Here is a 22,331-nt window from a genome sequence, read left to right as displayed (position 1 = left end):
TGTGGACCCCTGGGTAGCTTGCTGGGGTCTGTAGCCCATAGGTGGAGGGACAGGGGTACCCTGGGGCCTAGACTGCAAGTCCAGGGAGAGAGGTGAACCCCTGGGTAGCTTCCTGAGGTCAAAGGCCCCTAAGTGGAGGGCCAGGGGGCACCCTGGGGCCTATCCTGCAAGTCCAAGGAGAGAGGTGGACCGCTGGGTTGCTTGCTGGGGTACAAGGCCCATAGTTGGAGGGCCAGGGGGCACCCTGGGGCCTCTACTGCAAGCCCAGGGAGAGAGGTGGACCCCTGGTTAGCTTGCTGGGGTCGGAAGCCCCTTGGTCTATGGCCAGGGGGCACCCTGGGGCCTATACTGCAAGTCCAGTGAGAGAGGTGGACCCATGGGTAGCTTACTGGGGTCAGAGGCCCCTAGGTGGGGGGCCAGGGGCCTTTCTGGGGCCTCTACTGCAAGTCCAGGGAGAGAGGTGGACCCCTGCGTAGCTTGCTGGTGTCAGAGGCAACTAGGTGGAGGGACAGGGGGTATCCTGGGGCCTATACTGCAAGTCCAGGGAGAGAGGTGGACCCCTGGGTAGCTTCCTGAGGTCAGAGGCCCCTAGGTGGAGGGCCAGGGCGCACCCTGGGGCCTATCCTGCAAGTCCAGGGAGAGAGGTGGACCCCTGGGTAGCTTGCTGGGGTACGAGGCTACCCTAGGTGGAGGGCCAGGGGGCACCCTGGGGCCTCTACTGCAAGTCCAGGGAGAGAGGAGGACCCCTGGGTAGCTTGCTGGGGTCAGAGGCAACTAGGTGGAGGGACAGGGGTACCCTGGGGCCTAGACTGCAAGTCCAGGGAGAGAGGTGAACCCCTGGGTAGCTTCCTAAGGTCAAAGGCCCCTAGGTGGAGGGCCAGGGGGCACCCTCGGGCCTATCCTGCAAGTCCAAGGAGAGAGGTGGACCGCTGGGTTGCTTGCTGGGGTACGAGGCCCATAGTTGGAGGGCCAGGGGGCACCCTGGGGCCTCTACTGCAAGCCCAGGGAGAGAGGTGGACGCCTGGTTAGCTTGCTGGGGTCGGAAGCCCCTTGGTCTATGGCCAGGGGGCACCCTGGGGCCTATACTGCAAGTCCAGTGAGAGAGGTGGACCCATGGGTAGCTTACTGGGGTCAGAGGCCCCTAGGTGGGGGGCCAGGGGCTTCCTGGGGCCTTTACTGCAAGTCCAGGGAGAGAGGTGGACCCCTGGGTAGCTTGCTGGGGTACGAGGCCCCTAGGTGGAGGGCCAGGGGGCACCCTGGGGCCTCTACTGCAAGTCCAGGGAGAGAGGAGGACCCCTGGGTAGCTTGCTGGGGTCAGAGGCAACTAGGTGGAGGGACAGGGGTACACTGGGGCCTAGACTGCAAGTCCAGGGAGAGAGGTGGACCCCTGGGTAGCTTCCTGAGGTCAAAGGCCCCTAGGTGGAGGGCCAGGGGGCACCCTGGGGCCTATCCTGCAAGTCCAAGGAGAGAGGTGGACCCCTGGGTTGCTTGCTGGGGTACGAGGCCCCTAGTTGGAGGGCCAGGGGGCACCCTGGGGCCTCTACTGCAAGTCTAGGCAGAGAGGTGGACCCATGGTTAGCTTGCTGGGGTCGGAAGCCCCTTGGTCTATGGCCAGGGGGCACCCTGGGGCCTATACTGCAAGTCCAGGGAGAGAGGTGGACCCATGGGTAGCTTGCTGGGGTCAGAGGCCCCTAGGTGGAGGGCCAGGGGCTTCCTGGGCCATCTACTGCAAGTCTAGGCAGAGAGGTGGACCCCTGGGTAGCTTGCTGGGGTCAGAGGCCCCTAGGTGGAGGGCCAGGGGGCACCCTGGGGCCTCTACTGCAAGTCCAGGGAAAGAGGTGGACCCCTGGGTAGCTTGCTGGGGTCAGAGGCCTCTAGGTGGAGGGCCAGGGGGCACCCTGGGGCCTCTACTGCAAGTCTAGGGAGAGAGGTGGACCCATGGGTAGCTAGCTGGTGTAAGAGGCCCCTAAGTGGAGGGCCAGGGGGCACCCTGGGGCCTCTACTGCAAGTCCAGGGATAGAGGTGGACCCCTGGGTAGCTTGCTGGGGTCTGAAGCCCATAGGTGGAGGGCCAGGGGGTACCCTGGGGCCTATACTTCAAGTCCAGGGAGAGAGGTGGACCCTTGGGTAGCTTCCTAAGGTTAGAGGCCCCTAGGTGGAGGGCCAGAGGGCACCCTGGGGACTATCGTGCAAGTCCAGGGAGAGAGGTGGACCCCTGGGTAGCTTGCTGGGGTACAAGGCCTCTAGGTGGAGGGCCAGGGGTCACCCTGGGGCCTTTCTTGCAAGTCCAGGGAGTAAGGTGGACCCCTGAGTAGCTTGCTGGGGTACGAGGCCCCTAGGTGGAGGGCCAGGGGGCACCCTGGGGCCTCTACTGCAAGTCCAGGGAGAGAGGTGGACCCCTGGGTAGCTTGCTGGGGTCTGAAGCCCATAGGTGGAGGGCCAGGGGGCACCCTGGGGCCTCTACTGCAAGTCTAGGGAGAGAGGTGGACCCATGGGTAGCTAGCTGGGGTAAGAGGCCCGTAAGTGGAGGGCCAGGGGGCACCCTGGGGCCTCTACTGCAAGTCCAGGGAGAGAGGTGGACCCCTGGGTAGTTTGCTGGGGTCAGAGGCCCCTAGGTGGAGAGACAGGGGGCTTCCTGGGGCCTATACTGCAAGTCCAGGGAGAAAGGTTGACCCCTGGGTAGCTTGCTAGGGTCAGAGGCCCCTAGGTGGAGGTCAAGGGGGCACCCTGGGGCCTTTACTGCAATCCCAGGGAGAGTTGTGGACCCTTGTGTAGCTTGCTGGGGTCAGAGGCCCCTTGGTGGGGGGTCAGGGGGCACCCTGGGGCCTATTCTGCAAGTCCAGGGAGAGAGGTGGACCTCTGGGTAGCTTGCTGGGGTCAGACGCCCCTAGGTGGAGGGCCAGGGGGCACCCTGGGGCCTATCCTGCAAGTCCAGGGAGAGAGGTGGACCCCTGGGTAGCTTGCTGGGGTCAGAGGCCCCTAGGTGGAGGGCCAGGGGGCACCCTGGGGCCTCTACTGCAAGTCCAGGGAGAGAGGTGGACCCCTGGGTAGCTTGCTGGAGTCAGAGGCCTCTAGGTGGAGGGCCAGGGGGCACCCTGGGGCCTCTACTGCAAGTCCAGGGAGAGAGTTGGACCCCTGGGTAGCTTGCTGGGGTCTGAAGCCCATAGGTGTAGGGCCAGGGGGTACCCTGGGGCCTATACTTCAAGTCCAGGGAGAGAGGTGGACCCTTGGGTAGCTTCCTAAGGTTAGAGGCCCCTAGGTGGAGGGCCAAAGGGCACCCTAGGGACTATCGTGCTAGTCCAGGGAGAGAGGTGGACCCCTGGGTAGCTTGCTGGGGTACAAGGCCTCTAGGTGGAGGGCCAGGGGGCACCCTGGGGCCTCTACTGCAAGGCCAGGGAGAGAGGTGGACCCCTTGGTAGCTTCCTTGGGTCAGAGACCCCTAGGTGGAGGGCCAGGGGGCACCTTGGGGCCTCTACTGCAAGTCTAGGGAGAGAGGTGGACCCATGGGTAGCTAGCTGGGGTAAGAGGCCCCTAAGTGGAGGGCAAGGGGGCACCCTGGGGCCTCTACTGCAAGTCCAGGGAGAGAGGTGGACCCCTGGGTAGTTTGCTGGGGTCAGAGGCCCCAAGGCGGAGGGACAGGGGGCTTCCTGGGGCCTCTACTGCAAGTCCAGGGAGAGAGGTGGACCCCTGGGTAGCTTGCTGGGCCCAGAGGCCTCTAGGTGGAGGGCCAAGGGGCACCCTGGGGCCTATACTGCAAGTCCAGGGAGAGAGGTGGACCCCTGGGTAGCTTGCTGGGGTCTGTAGCCCATAGGTGGAGGTCCAGGGGGTACCCTGGGGCCTATACTGCAAATCCAGGGAGAGAGGTGGACCCCTGGGTAGCTTCCTAAGGTCAGAGGCCCCTAGGTGGAGGGCCAGGGGGCACCATGGCCCTATCCTGCAAGTCCAGGGAGAGAGGTGGACCCCTGGGTAGCTTGCTGGGGTACGAGGCCCCTAGGTGGAGGGCCAGGGGGCACCCTGGGGCCTCTACTGCAAGTCCAGGGAGAGAGGTGCACCCCTGGGTAGCTTCCTAAGGTCAGAGGCCCCTAGGTGGAGGGCCAGGGGGCACCCTGGGGCCTATCCTGCAAGTCCAGGGAGAGAGGTGGACCCCTGGGTAGCTTGCTGGGGTACGAGTCCCCTAGGTGGAGGGCCAGGGGGCACCCTGGGGCCTCTACTGCTAGTCCAGGGAGAGAGGTGGACCCCTGGGTAGCTTCCTGGGGTCAGAGTCCCCTAGGTGGAGGGTCAGGAGGTACCCTAGGGCCTCTACTGCAAGTCCAGGGAGAGAGGTGGACCCCTGGGTAGCTTGCTGGGGTCAGAGGCAACTAGGTGGAGGGCCAGGGGGCACCCTAGGGTCTACACTGCAAGTCCAGGGAGAGAGGTGGACCCCTGGGTAGTTTGCTGGGGTCAGAGGCCCCTAGGCGGAGGGACAGGGGGCTTCCTGGGGCCTCTACTGCAAGTCCAGGGAGAAAGGAGGACCCCTGGGTAGCTTGCTAGGGTCAGAGGCCCCTAGGTGGAGGTCAAGGGGGCACCCTGGGGCCTTTACTGCAATCCCAGGGAGAGTTGTGTACCCTTGTGTAGCTTGCTGGGGTCAGAGGCCCCTTGGTGGAGGGTCAGGGGGCACCCTGGGGCCTATTCTGCAAGTCCAGGGAGAGAGGTGGACCTCTGGGTAGCTTGCTGGGGTCAGAGGCCCCTAGGTGGAGGGCCAGGGGGCACCCTGGGGCCTATCCTGCAAGTCCAGGGAGAGAGGTGGACCCCTGGGTAGCTTGCTGGGGTCAGAGGCCCCTAGGTGGAGGGCCAGGGGGCATCCTGGGGCCTCTACTGCAAGTCCAGGGAGTGAGGTGGACCCCTGGGTAGCTTGCTGGAGTCAGAGGCCTCTAGGTGGAAGGCCAGGGGGCACCCTGGGGCCTCTACTGCAAGTCCAGGGAGAGAGGTGGACCCCTGGTTAGCTTGCTGGGGTCTGAAGCCCATAGGTGGAGGGCCAGGGGGTACCCTGGGGCCTATACTTCAAGTCCAGGGAGAGAGGTGGACCCTTGGGTAGCTTCCTAAGGTTAGAGGCCCCTAGGTGGAGGGCCAGAGGGCACCCTGGGGACTATCGTGCAAGTCCAGGGAGAGAGGTGGACCCCTGGGTAGCTTGCTGGGGTACAAGGCCTCTAGGTGGAGGGCCAGGGGGCACCCTGGGGCCTCTACTGCAAGGCCAGGGAGAGAGGTGGACCCCTTGGTAGCTTGCTTGGGTCAGAAACCCCTAGGTGGAGGGCCAGGGGGCACCTTGGGGCCTCTACTGCAAGTCTAGGGAGAGAGGTGGACCCATGGGTAGCTAGCTGGGGTAAGAGGCCCCTGAGTGGAGGGCAAGGGGGCACCCTGGGGCCTCTACTGCAAGTCCAGGGAGAGAGGTGGACCCCTGGGTAGTTTGCTGGGGTCAGAGGCCCCAAGGCGGAGGGACAGGGGGCTTCCTGGGGCCTCTACTGCAAGTCCAGGGAGAGAGGTGGACCCCTGGGTAGCTTGCTGGGGTCAGAGGCCTCTAGGTGGAGGGCCAAGGGGCACCCTGGGGCCTATACTGCAAGTCCAGGGAGAGAGGTGGACCCCTGGGTAGCTTGCTGGGGTCTGTAGCCCATAGGTGGAGGTCCAGGGGGTACCCTGGGGCCTATACTGCAAATCCAGGGAGAGAGGTGGACCCCTGGGTAGCTTCCTAAGGTCAGAGGCCCCTAGGTGGAGGGCCAGGGGGCACCCTGGGGCCTATCAAGCAAGTCCAGGGAGAGAGGTGGACCCCTGGGTAGCTTGCTGGGGTCAGACGCCCCTAGGTGGAGGGCCAGGGGGCACCCTGGGGCCTCTACTGCAAGTCCAGGGAGAGAGGTGGACCCCTGGGTAGCTTGCTGGAGTCAGAGGCCTCTAGGTGGAGGGCCAGGGGGCACCCTGGGGCCTCTACTGCAAGTCCAGGGAGAGAGGTGGACCCCTGGGTAGCTTGCTGGGGTCTGAAGCCCATAGGTGTAGGGCCAGGGGGTACCCTGGGGCCTATACTTCAAGTCCAGGGAGAGAGGTGGACCCTTGGGTAGCTTCCTAAGGTTAGAGGCCCCTAGGTGGAGGGCCAGAGGGCACCCTAGGGACTATCGTGCTAGTCCAGGGAGAGAGGTGGACCCCTGGGTAGCTTGCTGGGGTACAAGGCCTCTAGGTGGAGGGCCAGGGGGCACCCTGGGGCCTCTACTGCAAGGCCAGGGAGAGAGGTGGACCCCTTGGTAGCTTCCTTGGGTCAGAGACCCCTAGGTGGAGGGCCAGGGGGCACCTTGGGGCCTCTACTGCAAGTCTAGGGAGAGAGGTGGACCCATGGGTAGCTAGCTTGGGTAAGAGGCCCCTAAGTGGAGGGCAAGGGGGCACCCTGGGGCCTCTACTGCAAGTCCAGGGAGAGAGGTTGACCCCTGGGTAGTTTGCTGGGGTCAGAGGCCCCAAGGCGGAGGGACAGGGGGCTTCCTGGGGCCTCTACTGCAAGTCCAGGGAGAGAGGTGGACCCCTGGGTAGCTTGCTGGGCCCAGAGGCCTCTAGGTGGAGGGCCAAGGGGCACCCTGGGGCCTATAGTGCAAGTCCAGGGAGAGAGGTGGACCCCTGGGTAGCTTGCTGGGGTCTGTAGCCCATAGGTGGAGGTCCAGGGGGTACCCTGGGGCCTATACTGCAAATCCAGGGAGAGAGGTGGACCCCTGGGTAGCTTCCTAAGGTCAGAGGCCCCTAGGTGGAGGGCCAGGGGGCACCATGGCCCTATCCTGCAAGTCCAGGGAGAGAGGTGGACCCCTGGGTAGCCTGCTGGGGTACGAGGCCCCTAGGTGGAGAGCCAGGGGGCACCCTGGGGCCTCTACTGCAAGTCCAGGGAGAGAGGTGCACCCCTGGGTAGCTTCCTAAGGTCAGAGGCCCCTAGGTGGAGGGCCAGGGGGCACCCTGGGGCCTATCCTGCAAGTCCAGGGAGAGAGGTGGACCCCTGGGTAGCTTGCTGGGGTACGAGTCCCCTAGGTGGAGGGCCAGGGGGCACCCTGGGGCCTCTACTGCTAGTCCAGGGAGAGAGGTGGACCCCTGGGTAGCTTCCTGGGGTCAGAGTCCCCTAGGTGGAGGGTCAGGAGGTACCCTAGGGCCTCTACTGCAAGTCCAGGGAGAGAGGTGGACCCCTGGGTAGCTTGCTGGGGTCAGAGGCAACTAGGTGGAGGGCCAGGGGGCACCCTAGGGTCTACACTGCAAGTCCAGGGAGAGAGGTGGACCCCTGGGTAGTTTGCTGGGGTCAGAGGCCCCTAGGCGGAGGGACAGGGGGCTTCCTGGGGCCTCTACTGCAAGTCCAGGGAGAAAGGTGGACCCCTGGGTAGCTTGCTAGGGTCAGAGGCCCCTAGGTGGAGGTCAAGGGGGCACCCTGGGGCCTTTACTGCAATCCCAGGGAGAGTTGTGTACCCTTGTGTAGCTTGCTGGGGTCAGAGGCCCCTTGGTGGAGGGTCAGGGGGCACCCTGGGGCCTATTCTGCAAGTCCAGGGAGAGAGGTGGACCTCTGGGTAGCTTGCTGGGGTCAGAGGCCCCTAGGTGGAGGGCCAGGGGGCACCCTGGGGCCTATCCTGCAAGTCCAGGGAGAGTGGTGGACCCCTGGGTAGCTTGCTGGGGTCAGAGGCCCCTAGGTGGAGGGCCAGGGGGCATCCTGGGGCCTCTACTGCAAGTCCAGGGAGTGAGGTGGACCCCTGGGTAGCTTGCTGGAGTCAGAGGCCTCTAGGTGAAAGGCCAGGGGGCACCCTGGGGCCTCTACTGCAAGTCCAGGGAGAGAGGTGGACCCCTGGTTAGCTTGCTGGGGTCTGAAGCCCATAGGTGGAGGGCCAGGGGGTACCCTGGGGCCTATACTTCAAGTCCAGGGAGAGAGGTGGACCCTTGGGTAGCTTCCTAAGGTTAGAGGCCCCTAGGTGGAGGGCCAGAGGGCACCCTGGGGACTATCGTGCAAGTCCAGGGAGAGAGGTGGACCCCTGGGTAGCTTGCTGGGGTACAAGGCCTCTAGGTGGAGGGCCAGGGGGCACCCTGGGGCCTCTACTGCAAGGCCAGGGAGAGAGGTGGACCCCTTGGTAGCTTGCTTGGGTCAGAAACCCCTAGGTGGAGGGCCAGGGGGCACCTTGGGGCCTCTACTGCAAGTCTAGGGAGAGAGGTGGACCCATGGGTAGCTAGCTGGGGTAAGAGGCCCCTAAGTGGAGGGCAAGGGGGCACCCTGGGGCCTCTACTGCAAGTCCAGGGAGAGAGGTGGACCCCTGGGTAGTTTGCTGGGGTCAGAGGCCCCAAGGCGGAGGGACAGGGGGCTTCCTGGGGCCTCTACTGCAAGTCCAGGGAGAGAGGTGGACCCCTGGGTAGCTTGCTGGGGTCAGAGGCCTCTAGGTGGAGGGCCAAGGGGCACCCTGGGGCCTATACTGCAAGTCCAGGGAGAGAGGTGGACCCCTGGGTAGCTTGCTGGGGTCTGTAGCCCATAGGTGGAGGTCCAGGGGGTACCCTGGGGCCTATACTGCAAATCCAGGGAGAGAGGTGGACCCCTGGGTAGCTTCCTAAGGTCAGAGGCCCCTAGGTGGAGGGCCAGGGGGCACCCTGGGGAGTATCCTGCAAGTCCAGGGAGAGAGGTGGACCCCTGGGTAGCTTGCTGGGGTACCAGGCCCCTAGGTGGAGGGCCAGGGGGCACCCTGGGGCCTCTACTGCAAGTCCAGGGAGAGAGGTGGACCCCTGGGTAGCTTCCTAAGGTCAGAGGCCCCTAGGTGGAGGGCCAGGGGGCACCCTGGGGCCTATCCTGCAAGTCCAGGGAGAGAGGTGGACCCCTGGGTAGCTTGCTGGGGTACGAGTCCCCTAGGTGGAGGGCCAGGGGGCACCCTGGGGCCTCTACTGCTAGTCCAGGGAGAGAGGTGGACCTCTGGGTAGCTTCCTGTGGTCAGAGTCCCCTAGGTGGAGGGTCAGGAGGTACCCTAGGGCCTCTACTGCAAGTCCAGGGAGAGAGGTGGACCCATGGGTAGCTAGCTGGGGTAAGAGGCCCCTAAGTGGAGGGTCAGGAGGTACCCTAGGGCCTCTACTGCAAGTCCAGGGAGAGAGGTGGACCCCTGGGTAGCTAGCTGGGGTCAGAGGCAAATAGGTGGAGGACCAGGGGGCACCCTAGGGTCTACACTGCAAGTCCAGGGAGAGAGGTGGACCCCTGGGTAGCTTCCTAAGGTCAGAGGCCCCTAGGTGGAGGGCCAGGGGGCACCCTGGGGCCTATCCTGCAAGTCCAGGGAGAGATGTGGACCCCTGGGTAGCTTGCTGGGGTACGAGGCCCCTAGGTGGAGGGCCAGGGGGCACCCTGGGGCCTCTACTGCAAGTCCAGGGAGAGAGGAGGACCCCTGGGTAGCTTGCTGGGGTCAGAGGCAACTAGGTGGAGGGACAGGGGTACACTGGGGCCTAGACTGCAAGTCCAGGGAGAGAGGTGGACCCCTGGGTAGCTTCCTAAGGTCAAAGGCCCCTAGGTGGAGGGCCAGGGGGCACCCTGGGGCCTATCCTGCAAGTCCAAGGAGAGAGGTGGACCCCTGGGTTGCTTGCTGGGGTACGAGGCCCCTAGTTGGAGGGCCAGGGGGCACCCTGGGGCCTCTACTGCAAGCCCAGGGAGAGAGGTGGACCCATGGTTAGCTTGCTGGGGTCGGAAGCCCCTTGGTCTATGGCCAGGGGGCACCCTGGGGCCTATACTGCAAGTCCAGGGAGAGAGGTGGACCCATGGGTAGCTTGCTGGGGTCAGAGGCCCCTAGGTGGAGGGCCAGGGGCTTCCTGGGCCATCTACTGCAAGTCTAGGCAGAGAGGTGGACCCCTGGGTAGCTTGCTGGGGTCAGAGGCCCCTAGGTGGAGGGCCAGGGGGCACCCTGGGGCCTCTACTGCAAGTCCAGGGAAAGAGGTGGACCCCTGGGTAGCTTGCTGGGGTCAGAGGCCTCTAGGTGGAGGGCCAGGGGGCACCCTGGGGCCTCTACTGCAAGTCTAGGGAGAGAGGTGGACCCATGGGTAGCTAGCTGGTGTAAGAGGCCCCTAAGTGGAGGGCCAGGGGGCACCCTGGGGCCTCTACTGCAAGTCCAGGGATAGAGGTGGACCCCTGGGTAGCTTGCTGGGGTCTGAAGCCCATAGGTGGAGGGCCAGGGGGTACCCTGGGGCCTATACTTCAAGTCCAGAGAGAGAGGTGGACCCTTGGGTAGCTTCCTAAGGTTAGAGGCCCCTAGGTGGAGGGCCAGAGGGCACCCTGGGGACTATCGTGCAAGTCCAGGGAGAGAGGTGGACCCCTGGGTAGCTTGCTGGGGTACAAGGCCTCTAGGTGGAGGGCCAGGGGTCACCCTGGGGCCTTTCTTGCAAGTCCAGGGAGTAAGGTGGACCCCTGAGTAGCTTGCTGGGGTACGAGGCCCCTAGGTGGAGGGCCAGGGGGCACCCTGGGGCCTCTACTGCAAGTCCAGGGAGAGAGGTGGACCCCTGGGTAGCTTGCTGGGGTCTGAAGCCCATAGGTGGAGGGCCAGGGGGCACCCTGGGGCCTCTAGTGCAAGTCTAGGGAGAGAGGTGGACCCATGGGTAGCTAGCTGGGGTAAGAGGCCCGTAAGTGGAGGGCCAGGGGGCACCCTGGGGCCTCTACTGCAAGTCCAGGGAGAGAGGTGGACCCCTGGGTAGTTTGCTGGGGTCAGAGGCCCCTAGGTGGAGAGACAGGGGGCTTCCTGGGGCCTATACTGCAAGTCCAGGGAGAAAGGTTGACCCCTGGGTAGCTTGCTAGGGTCAGAGGCCCCTAGGTGGAGGTCAAGGGGGCACCCTGGGGCCTTTACTGCAATCCCAGGGAGAGTTGTGGACCCTTGTGTAGCTTGCTGGGGTCAGAGGCCCCTTGGTGGGGGGTCAGGGGGCACCCTGGGGCCTATTCTGCAAGTCCAGGGAGAGAGGTGGACCTCTGGGTAGCTTGCTGGGGTCAGACGCCCCTAGGTGGAGGGCCAGGGGGCACCCTGGGGCCTATCCTGCAAGTCCAGGGAGAGAGGTGGACCCCTGGGTAGCTTGCTGGGGTCAGAGGCCCCTAGGTGGAGGGCCAGGGGGCACCCTGGGGCCTCTACTGCAAGTCCAGGGAGAGAGGTGGACCCCTGGGTAGCTTGCTGGAGTCAGAGGCCTCTAGGTGGAGGGCCAGGGGGCACCCTGGGGCCTCTACTGCAAGTCCAGGGAGAGAGGTGGACCCCTGGGTAGCTTGCTGGGGTCTGAAGCCCATAGGTGTAGGGCCAGGGGGTACCCTGGGGCCTCTACTGCTAGTCCAGGGAGAGAGGTGGACCCTTGGGTAGCTTCCTAAGGTTAGAGGCCCCTAGGTGGAGGGCCAGAGGGCACCCTAGGGACTATCGTGCTAGTCCAGGGAGAGAGGTGGACCCCTGGGTAGCTTGCTGGGGTACAAGGCCTCTAGGTGGAGGGCCAGGGGGCACCCTGGGGCCTCTACTGCAAGGCCAGGGAGAGAGGTGGACCCCTTGGTAGCTTCCTTGGGTCAGAGACCCCTAGGTGGAGGGCCAGGGGGCACCTTGGGGCCTCTACTGCAAGTCTAGGGAGAGAGGTGGACCCATGGATAGCTAGCTGGGGTAAGAGGCCCCTAAGTGGAGGGCAAGGGGGCACCCTGGGGCCTCTACTGCAAGTCCAGGGAGAGAGGTGGACCCCTGGGTAGTTTGCTGGGGTCAGAGGCCCCAAGGCGGAGGGACAGGGGGCTTCCTGGGGCCTCTACTGCAAGTCCAGGGAGAGAGGTGGACCCCTGGGTAGCTTGCTGGGCCCAGAGGCCTCTAGGTGGAGGGCCAAGGGGCACCCTGGGGCCTATACTGCAAGTCCAGGGAGAGAGGTGGACCCCTGGGTAGCTTGCTGGGGTCTGTAGCCCATAGGAGGAGGTCCAGGGGGTACCCTGGGGCCTATACTGCAAATCCAGGGAGAGAGGTGGACCCCTGGGTAGCTTCCTAAGGTCAGAGGCCCCTAGGTGGAGGGCCAGGGGGCACCATGGCCCTATCCTGCAAGTCCAGGGAGAGAGGTGGACCCCTGGGTAGCTTGCTGGGGTACGAGGCCCCTAGGTGGAGGGCCAGGGGGCACCCTGGGGCCTCTACTGCAAGTCCAGGGAGAGAGGTGCACCCCTGGGTAGCTTCCTAAGGTCTGAGGCCCCTAGGTGGAGGGCCAGGGGGCACCCTGGGGCCTATCCTGCAAGTCCAGGGAGAGAGGTGGACCCCTGGGTAGCTTGCTGGGGTACGAGTCCCCTAGGTGGAGGGCCAGGGGGCACCCTGGGGCCTCTACTGCTAGTCCAGGGAGAGAGGTGGACCCCTGGGTAGCTTCCTGGGGTCAGAGTCCCCTAGGTGGAGGGTCAGGAGGTACCCTAGGGCCTCTACTGCAAGTCCAGGGAGAGAGGTGGACCCCTGGGTAGCTTGCTGGGGTCAGAGGCAACTAGGTGGAGGGCCAGGGGGCACCCTAGGGTCTACACTGCAAGTCCAGGGAGAGAGGTGGACCCCTGGGTAGTTTGCTGGGGTCAGAGGCCCCTAGGCGGAGGGACAGGGGGCTTCCTGGGGCCTCTACTGCAAGTCCAGGGAGAAAGGAGGACCCCTGGGTAGCTTGCTAGGGTCAGAGGCCCCTAGGTGGAGGTCAAGGGGGCACCCTGGGGCCTTTACTGCAATCCCAGGGAGAGTTGTGTACCCTTGTGTAGCTTGCTGGGGTCAGAGGCCCCTTGGTGGAGGGTCAGGGGGCACCCTGGGGCCTATTCTGCAAGTCCAGGGAGAGAGGTGGACCTCTGGGTAGCTTGCTGGGGTCAGAGGCCCCTAGGTGGAGGGCCAGGGGGCACCCTGGGGCCTATCCTGCAAGTCCAGGGAGAGAGGTGGACCCCTGGGTAGCTTGCTGGGGTCAGAGGCCCCTAGGTGGAGGGCCAGGGGGCATCCTGGGGCCTCTACTGCAAGTCCAGGGAGTGAGGTGGACCCCTGGGTAGCTTGCTGGAGTCAGAGGCCTCTAGGTGGAAGGCCAGGGGGCACCCTGGGGCCTCTACTGCAAGTCCAGGGAGAGAGGTGGACCCCTGGTTAGCTTGCTGGGGTCTGAAGCCCATAGGTGGAGGGCCAGGGGGTACCCTGGGGCCTATACTTCAAGTCCAGGGAGAGAGGTGGACCCTTGGGTAGCTTCCTAAGGTTAGAGGCCCCTAGGTGGAGGGCCAGAGGGCACCCTGGGGACTATCGTGCAAGTCCAGGGAGAGAGGTGGACCCCTGGGTAGCTTGCTGGGGTACAAGGCCTCTAGGTGGAGGGCCAGGGGGCACCCTGGGGCCTCTACTGCAAGGCCAGGGAGAGAGGTGGACCCCTTGGTAGCTTGCTTGGGTCAGAAACCCCTAGGTGGAGGGCCAGGGGGCACCTTGGGGCCTCTACTGCAAGTCTAGGGAGAGAGGTGGACCCATGGGTAGCTAGCTGGGGTAAGAGGCCCCTAAGTGGAGGGCAAGGGGGCACCCTGGGGCCTCTACTGCAAGTCCAGGGAGAGAGGTGGACCCCTGGGTAGTTTGCTGGGGTCAGAGGCCCCAAGGCGGAGGGACAGGGGGCTTCCTGGGGCCTCTACTGCAAGTCCAGGGAGAGAGGTGGACCCCTGGGTAGCTTGCTGGGGTCAGAGGCCTCTAGGTGGAGGGCCAAGGGGCACCCTGGGGCCTATACTGCAAGTCCAGGGAGAGAGGTGGACCCCTGGGTAGCTTGCTGGGGTCTGTAGCCCATAGGTGGAGGTCCAGGGGGTACCCTGGGGCCTATACTGCAAATCCAGGGAGAGAGGTGGACCCCTGGGTAGCTTCCTAAGGTCAGAGGCCCCTAGGTGGAGGGCCAGGGGGCACCCTGGGGCCTATCCTGCAAGTCCAGGGAGAGAGGTGGACCCCTGGGTAGCTTGCTGGGGTACCAGGCCCCTAGGTGGAGGGCCAGGGGGCACCCTGGGGCCTCTACTGCAAGTCCAGGGAGAGAGGTGGACCCCTGGGTAGCTTCCTAAGGTCAGAGGCCCCTAGGTGGAGGGCCAGGGGGCACCCCGGGGCCTATCCTGCAAGTCCAGGGAGAGAGGTGGACCCCTGGGTAGCTTCCTGTGGTCAGAGTCCCCTAGGTGGAGGGTCAGGAGGTACCCTAGGGCCTCTACTGCAAGTCCAGGGAGAGAGGTGGACCCATGGATAGCTAGCTGGGGTAAGAGGCCCCTAAGTGGAGGGCAAGGGGGCACCTTTGGGCCTCTACTGCAAGTCCAGGGAGAGAGGTGGACCCCTGGGTAGTTTGCTGGGGTCAGAGGCCCCAAGGCGGAGGGACAGGGGGCTTCCTGGGGCCTCTACTGCAAGTCCAGGGAGAGAGGTGGACCCCTGGGTAGCTTGCTGGGGTCAGAGGCCTCTTGGTGGAGGGCCAAGGGGCACCCTGGGGCCTATACTGCAAGTCCAGGGAGAGAGGTGGACCCCTGGGTAGCTTGTTGGGGTCTGTAGCCCATAGGTGGAGGTCCAGGGGGTACCCTGGGGCCTATACTGCAAATCCAGGGAGAGAGGTGGACCCCTGGGTAGCTTCCTAAGGTCAGAGGCCCCTAGGTGGAGGGCCAGGGGGCACCCTGGGGCCTATCCTGCAAGTCCAGGGAGAGAGGTGGACCCCTGGGTAGCTTGCTGGGGTACGAGGCCCCTAGGTGGAGGGCCAGGGGGCACCCTGGGGCCTCTACTGCAAGTCCAGGGAGAGAGGTGGACCCCTGGGTAGCTTCCTAAGGTCAGAGGCCCCTAGGTGGAGGGCCAGGGGGCACCCTGGGGCCTATCCTGCAAGTCCAGGGAGAGAGGTGGACCCCTGGGTAGCTTGCTGGGGTACGAGTCCCCTAGGTGGAGGGCCAGGGGGCACCCTGGGGCCTCTACTGCTAGTCCAGGGAGAGAGGTGGACGCCTGGGTAGCTTCCTGGGGTCAGAGTCCCCTAGGTGGAGGGTCAGGAGGTACCCTAGGGCCTCTACTGCAAGTCCAGGGAGAGAGGTGGACCCCTGGGTAGCTTGCTGGGGTAAGAGGCAACTAGGTGGAGGGCCAGGGGGCACCCTAGGGTCTACACTGCAAGTCCAGGGAGAGAGGTGGACCCCTGGGTAGCTTCCTAAGGTCAGAGGCCCCTAGGTGGAGGGCCAGGGGGCACCCTGGGGCCTATCCTGCAAGTCCAGGGAGAGTTGTGGACCCCTGGGTAGCTTGCTGGGGTCTGTAGCCCATAGGTGGAGGGACAGGGGTACCCTGGGGCCTAGACTGCAAGTCCAGGGAGAGAGGTGGACCCCTGGGTAGCTTGCTGGGGTACGAGGCTACCCTAGGTGGAGGGCCAGGGGGCACCCTGGGGCCTCTACTGCAAGTCCAGGGAGAGAGGAGGACCCCTGGGTAGCTTGCTGGGGTCAGAGGCAACTAGGTGGAGGGACAGGGGTACCCTGGGGCCTAGACTGCAAGTCCAGGGAGAGAGGTGAACCCCTGGGTAGCTTCCTAAGGTCAAAGGCCCCTAGGTGGAGGGCCAGGGGGCTCCCTCGGGCCTATCCTGCAAGTCCAAGGAGAGAGGTGGACCGCTGGGTTGCTTGCTGGGGTACGAGGCCCATAGTTGGAGGGCCAGGAGGCACCCTGGGGCCTCTACTGCAAGCCCAGGGAGAGAGGTGGACGCCTGGTCAGCTTGCTGGGGTCGGAAGCCCCTTGGTCTATGGCCAGGGGGCACCCTGGGGCCTATACTGCAAGTCCAGTGAGAGAGGTGGACCCATGGGTAGCTTTCTGGGGTCAGAGGCCCCTAGGTGGGGGGCCAGGGGCTTCCTGGGGCCTCTACTGCAAGTCCAGGGAGAGAGGTGGACCCCTGGGTAGCTTGCTGGTGTCAGAGGCAACTAGGTGGAGGGACAAGGGGTATCCTGGGGCATATACTGCAAGTCCAGGGAGAGAGGTGGACCCCTGGGTAGCTTCCTGAGGGCAAAGGCCCCTTGGTGGAGGGTCAGGGGGCACCCTGGGGCCTATTCTGCAAGTCCAGGGAGAGAGGTGGACCTCTGGGTAGCTTGCTGGGGTCAGAGGCCCCTAGGTGGAGGGCCAGGGGGCACCCTGGGGCCTATCCTGCAAGTTCAGGGAGAGAGGTGGACCCCTGGGTAGCTTGCTGGGGTACGAGTCCCCTAGGTGGAGGGCCAGGGGGCACCCTGGGGCCTCTACTGCTAGTCCAGGGAGAGAGGTGGACCCCTGGGTAGCTTCCTGGGGTCAGAGTCCCCTAGGTGGAGGCTCAGGAGGTACCCTAGGGCCTCTACTGCAAGTCCAGGGAGAGAGGTGGACCCCTGGGTAGCTTGCTGGGGTCAGAGGCAACTAGGTGGAGGGCCAGGGGGCACCCTAGGGTCTACACCGCAAGTCCAGGGAGAGAGGTGGACCCCTGGGTAGCTTCCTAAGGTCAGAGGCCCCTAGGTGGAGGGCCAGGGGGCACCCTGGGGCCTATCCTGCAAGTCCAGGGAGAGTTGTGGACCCCTGGGTAGCTTGCTGGTGTCTGTAGCCCATAGGTGGAGGGACAGGGGTACCCTGGGGCCTAGACTGCAAGTCCAGGGAGAGAGGTGAACCCTTGGGTAGCTTCCTGAGGTCAAAGGCCCCTAGGTGTAGGGCCAGGGGGCACCCTGGGGCCTATCCTGCAAGTCCAAGGAGAGAGGTGGACCACTGGGTTGCTTGCTGGGGTACAAGGCCCATAGTTGGAGGGCCAGGGGGCACCCTGGGGACTCTACTGCAAGCCCAGGGAGAGAGGTGGACCCCTGGTTAGCTTGCTGGGGTCGGAAGCCCCTTGGTCTATGGCCAGGGGGCACCCTGGGGCCTATACTGCAAGTCCAGTGAGAGAGGTGGACCCATGGGAAGCTTACTGGGGTCAGAGGCCCCTAGGTGGGGGGCCAGGGGCCTTTCTGGGGCCTCTACTGCAAGTCCAGGGAGAGAGGTGGACCCCTGGGTAGCTTGCTGGTGTCAGAGGCAACTAGGTGGAGGGACAGGGGGTATCCTGGGGCCTATACTGCAAGTCCAGGGAGAGAGGTGGACCCCTGGGTAGCTTCCTGAGGTCAGAGGCCCCTAGGTGGAGGGCCAGGGCGCACCCTGGGGCCTATCCTGCAAGTCCAGGGAGAGAGGTGGACCCCTGGGTAGCTTGCTGGGGTACGAGGCTACCCTAGGTGGAGGGCCAGGGGGCACCCTGGGGCCTCTACTGCAAGTCCAGGGAGAGAGGAGGACCCCTGGGTAGCTTGCTGGGGTCAGAGGCAACTAGGTGGAGGGACAGGGGTACCCTGGGGCCTAGACTGCAAGTCCAGGGAGAGAGGTGAACCCCTGGGTAGCTTCCTAAGGTCAAAGGCCCCTAGGTGGAGGGCCAGGGGGCACCCTCGGGCCTATCCTGCAAGTCCAAGGAGAGAGGTGGACCGCTGGGTTGCTTGCTGGGGTACGAGGCCCATAGTTGGAGGGCCAGGGGGCACCCTGGGGCCTCTACTGCAAGCCCAGGGAGAGAGGTGGACGCCTGGTTAGCTTGCTGGGGTCGGAAGCCCCTTGGTCTATGGCCAGGGGGCACCCTGGGGCCTATACTGCAAGTCCAGTGAGAGAGGTGGACCCATGGGTAGCTTACTGGGGTCAGAGGCCCCTAGGTGGGGGGCCAGGGGCTTCCTGGGGCCTCTACTGCAAGTCCAGGGAGAGAGGTGGACCCCTGGGTAGCTTGCTGGTGTCAGAGGCAACTAGGTGGAGGGACAAGGGGTATCCTGGGGCATATACTGCAAGTCCAGGGAGAGAGGTGGACCCCTGGGTAGCTTCCTGAGGTCAAAGGCCCCTTGGTGGAGGGTCAGGGGGCACCCTGGGGCCTATTCTGCAAGTCCAGGGAGAGAGGTGGACCTCTGGGTAGCTTGCTGGGGTCAGAGGCCCCTAGGTGGAGGGCCAGGGGGCACCCTGGGGCCTATCCTGCAAGTTCAGGGAGAGAGGTGGACCCCTGGGTAGCTTGCTGGGGTACGAGTCCCCTAGGTGGAGGGCCAGAGGGCACCCTGGGGCCTCTACTGCTAGTCCAAGGAGAGAGGTGGACCCCTGGGTAGCTTCCTGGCGTCAGAGTCCCCTAGGTGGAGGGTCAGGAGGTACCCTAGGGCCTCTACTGCAAGTCCAGGGAGTGAGGTGGAACCCTGGGTAGCTTGCTGGGGTCAGAGGCAACTAGGTGGAGGGCCAGGGGGCACCCTAGGGTCTACACTGCAAGTCCAGGGAGAGAGGTGGACCCCTGGGTAGCTTCCTAAGGTCAGAGGCCCCTAGGTGGAGGGCCAGGGGGCACCCTGGGGCCTATCCTGCAAGTCCAGGGAGAGTTGTGGACCCCTGGGTAGCTTGCTGGGGTCTGTAGCCCATAGGTGGAGGGACAGGGGTACCCTGGGGCCTAGACTGCAAGTCCAGGGAGAGAGGTGAACCCCTGGGTAGCTTCCTGAGGTCAAAGGCCCCTAGGTGGAGGGCCAGGGGGCACCCTGGGGCCTATCCTGCAAGTCCAAGGAGAGAGGTGGACCGCTGGGTTGCTTGCTGGGGTACAAGGCCCATAGTTGGAGGGCCAGGGGGCACCCTGGGGCCTCTACTGCAAGCCCAGGGAGAGAGGTGGACCCATGGTTAGCTTGCTGGGGTCGGAAGCCCCTTGGTCTATGGCCAGGGGGCACCCTGGGGCCTATACTGCAAGTCCAGTGAGAGAGGTGGACCCATGGGTAGCTTACTGGGGTCAGAGGCCCCTAGGTGGGGGGCCAGGGGCCTTTCTGGGGCCTCTACTGCAAGTCCAGGGAGAGAGGTGGACCCCTGCGTAGCTTGCTGGTGTCAGAGGCAACTAGGTGGAGGGACAGGGGGTATCCTGGGGCCTATACTGCAAGTCCAGGGAGAGAGGTGGACCCCTGGGTAGCTTCCTGAGGTCAGAGGCCCCTAGGTGGAGGGCCAGGGCGCACCCTGGGGCCTATCCTGCAAGTCCAGGGAGAGAGGTGGACCCCTGGGTAGCTTGCTGGGGTACGAGGCTACCCTAGGTGGAGGGCCAGGGGGCACCCTGGGGCCTCTACTGCAAGTCCAGGGAGAGAGGAGGACCCCTGGGTAGCTTGCTGGGGTCAGAGGCAACTAGGTGGAGGGACAGGGGTACCCTGGGGCCTAGACTGCAAGTCCAGGGAGAGAGGTGAACCCCTGGGTAGCTTCCTAAGGTCAAAGGCCCCTAGGTGGAGGGCCAGGGGGCACCCTCGGGCCTATCCTGCAAGTCCAAGGAGAGAGGTGGACCGCTGGGTTGCTTGCTGGGGTACGAGGCCCATAGTTGGAGGGCCAGGGGGCACCCTGGGGCCTCTACTGCAAACCCAGGGAGAGAGGTGGACGCCTGGTTAGCTTGCTGGGGTCGGAAGCCCCTTGGTCTATGGCCAGGGGGCACCCTGGGGCCTATACTGCAAGTCCAGTGAGAGAGGTGGACCCATGGGTAGCTTACTGGGGTCAGAGGCCCCTAGGTGGGGGGCCAGGGGCTTCCTGGGGCCTTTACTGCAAGTCCAGGGAGAGAGGTGGACCCCTGGGTAGCTTGCTGGTGTCAGAGGCAACTAGGTGGAGGGACAAGGGGTATCCTGGGGCATATACTGCAAGTCCAGGGAGAGAGGTGGACCCCTGGGTAGCTTCCTGAGGTCAAAGGCCCCTTGGTGGAGGGTCAGGGGGCACCCTGGGGCCTATTCTGCAAGTCCAGGGAGAGAGGTGGACCTCTGGGTAGCTTGCTGGGGTCAGAGGCCCCTAGGTGGAGGGCCAGGGGGCACCCTGGGGCCTTTCCTGCAAGTCCAGGGAGAGAGGTGGACCCCTGGGTAGCTTGCTGGGGTACGAGGCCCATAGGTGGAGGGCCAGGGGGCACCCTGGGGCCTCTACTGCAAGTCCCGGGAGAGAGGTGGACCCCTGGGTAGCTTGCTGGGGAGAGAGGCCCCTAGGTGGAGGGCCAGGGGGCACCCTGGGGCCTCTACTGCAAGTCCAGGGAAAGAGGTGGACCCCTGGGTAGCTTGCTGGGGTCAGAGGCCTCTAGGTAAAGGGCCAGGGGGCACCCTGGGGCCTCTACTGCAAGTCTAGGGAGAGAGGTGGACCCATGGGTAGCTAGCTGGGGTAAGAGGCCCCTAAGTGGAGGGCCAGGGGGCTCCCTGGGGCCTCTACTGCAAGTCAAGGGAGAGAGGTGGACCCCTGGGTAGCTTGCTGGGGTCTGAAGCCCATAGGTGGATGGCCAGGGGGTACCCTGGGGCCTATACTTCAAGTCCAGGCAGAGAGATGGACCCTTGGGTAGCTTCCTAAGGTTAGAGGCCCCTAGGTGGAGGGCCAGAGGGCACCCTGGGGACTATCGTGCAAGTCCAGGGAGAAAGGTGGACCCCTGGGTAGCTTGCTGGGGTACAAGGCCTCTAGGTGGAGGGCCAGGGGGCACCCTGGGGCCTATCTTGCAAGTCCAGGGAGTAAGGTGGACCCCTGAGTAGCTTGCTGGGGTACAAGGCCCCTAGGTGGAGGGCCAGGGGGCACCCTGGGGCCTCTACTGCAAGTCCAGGGAGAGAGGTGGACCCCTGGGTAGCTTGCTGGGGTCTGAAGCCCATAGGTGGAGGGCCAGGGGGCACCCTGGGGCCTCTACTGCAAGTCTAGGGAGAGAGGTGGACCCATGGGTAGCTAGCTGGGGTAAGAGGCCCCTAAGTGGAGGGCCAGGGGGCACCCTGGGGCCTCTACTGCAAGTCCAGGGAGAAAGGTGGACCCCTGGGTAGCTTGCTAGGGTCAGAGGCCCCTAGGTGGAGGTCAAGGGGGCACCCTGGGGCCTTTACTGCAATCCCAGGGAGAGTTGTGGACCCTTATGTAGTTTGCTGGGGTCAGAGGCCCCTTGGTGGAGGGTCAGGGGGCACCCTGGGGCCTATTCTGCAAGTCCAGGGAGAGAGGTGGACCTCTGGGTAGCTTGCTGGGGTCAGAGGCCCCTAGGTGGAGGGCCAGGGGGCACCCTGGGGCCTATCCTAAAAGTCCAGGGAGAGAGGTGGACCCCTGGGTAGCTTGCTGGGGTACGAGGCCCCTAGGTGGAGGGCCAGGGGGCACCCTGGGGCCTCTACTGCAAGTCCAGGGAGAGAGGTGGACCCTTGGGTAGCTTCCTAAGGTTAGAGGCCCCTAGGTGGAGGGCCAGAGGGCACCCTGGGGACTATCGTGCAAGTCCAGGGAGAAAGGTGGACCCCTGGGTAGCTTGCTGGGGTACAAGGCCTCTAGGTGGAGGGACAGGGGGCACCCTGGGGCCTATCTTGCAAGTCCAGGGAGTAAGGTGGACCCCTGAGTAGCTTGCTGGGGTACAAGGCCCCTAGGTGGAGGGCCAGGGGGCACCCTGGGGCCTCTACTGCAAGTCCAGGGAGAGAGGTGGACCCCTGGGTAGCTTGCTGGGGTCTGAAGCCCATAGGTGGAGGGCCAGGGGGCACCCTGGGGCCTCTACTGCAAGTCTAGGGAGAGAGGTGGACCCATGGGTAGCTAGCTGGGGTAAGAGGCCCCTAAGTGGAGGGCCAGGGGGCACCCTGGGGCCTCTACTGCAAGTCCAGGGAGAGAGGTGGACCCCTGGGTAGTTTGCTGGGGTCAGAGGCCCCTAGGCGGAGGGACAGGGGGCTTCCTGGGGCCTCTACTGCAAGTCCAGGGAGAAAGGTGGACCCCTGGGTAGCTTGCTAGGGTCAGAGGCCCCTAGGTGGAGGTCAAGGGGGCACCCTGGGACCTTTACTGCAATCCCAGGGAGAGTTGTGGACCCTTGTGTAGCCTGCTGGGGTCAGAGGCCCCTTGGTGGAGGGTCAGGGGGCACCCTGGGGCCTATTCTGCAAGTCCAGGGAGAGAGGTGGACCTCTGGGTAGCTTGCTGGGGTCAGAGGCCCCTAGGTGGAGGGCCAGGGGGCACCCTGGGGCCTATCCTGCAAGTCAAGGGAGAGAGGTGGACCCCTGGGTAGCTTGCTGGGGTACGAGGCCCATAGGTGGAGGGCCAGGGGGCACCCTGGGGCCTCTACTGCAAGTCCAGGGAGAGAGGTGGACCCCTGGGTAGCTTGCTGGGGTCAGAGGCCCCTAGGTGGAGGGCCAGGGGCACCCTGGGGCCTAGACTGCAAGACCAGGGAAAGAGGTGGACCCCTGGGTAGCTTGCTGGGGTCAGAGGCCTCTAGGTGGAGGGCCAGGGTGCACCCTGGGGCCTCTACTGCAAGTCTAGGGAGAGAGGTGGACCCATGGGTAGCTAGCTGGGGTAAGAGGCCCCTAAGTGGAGGGCCAGGGGGCACCCTGGGGCCTCTACTGCAAGTCCAGGGAGAGAGGTGGACCCCTGGGTAGCTTGCTGGGGTCTGAAGCCCATAGGTGGAGGGCCAGGGGGTACCCTGGGGCCTATACTTCAA

The sequence above is a fragment of the Danio rerio genome, chromosome 5 (assembly GCF_052040795.2).
Source record: "Danio rerio strain M-AB ecotype USA chromosome 5, GRCz13ab, whole genome shotgun sequence".
Classification (NCBI taxonomy): domain Eukaryota; kingdom Metazoa; phylum Chordata; class Actinopteri; order Cypriniformes; family Danionidae; genus Danio; species Danio rerio.
The sequence above is the reverse complement of the archived record's forward strand: the minus strand, read 5'-3'. Positions refer to the sequence as shown.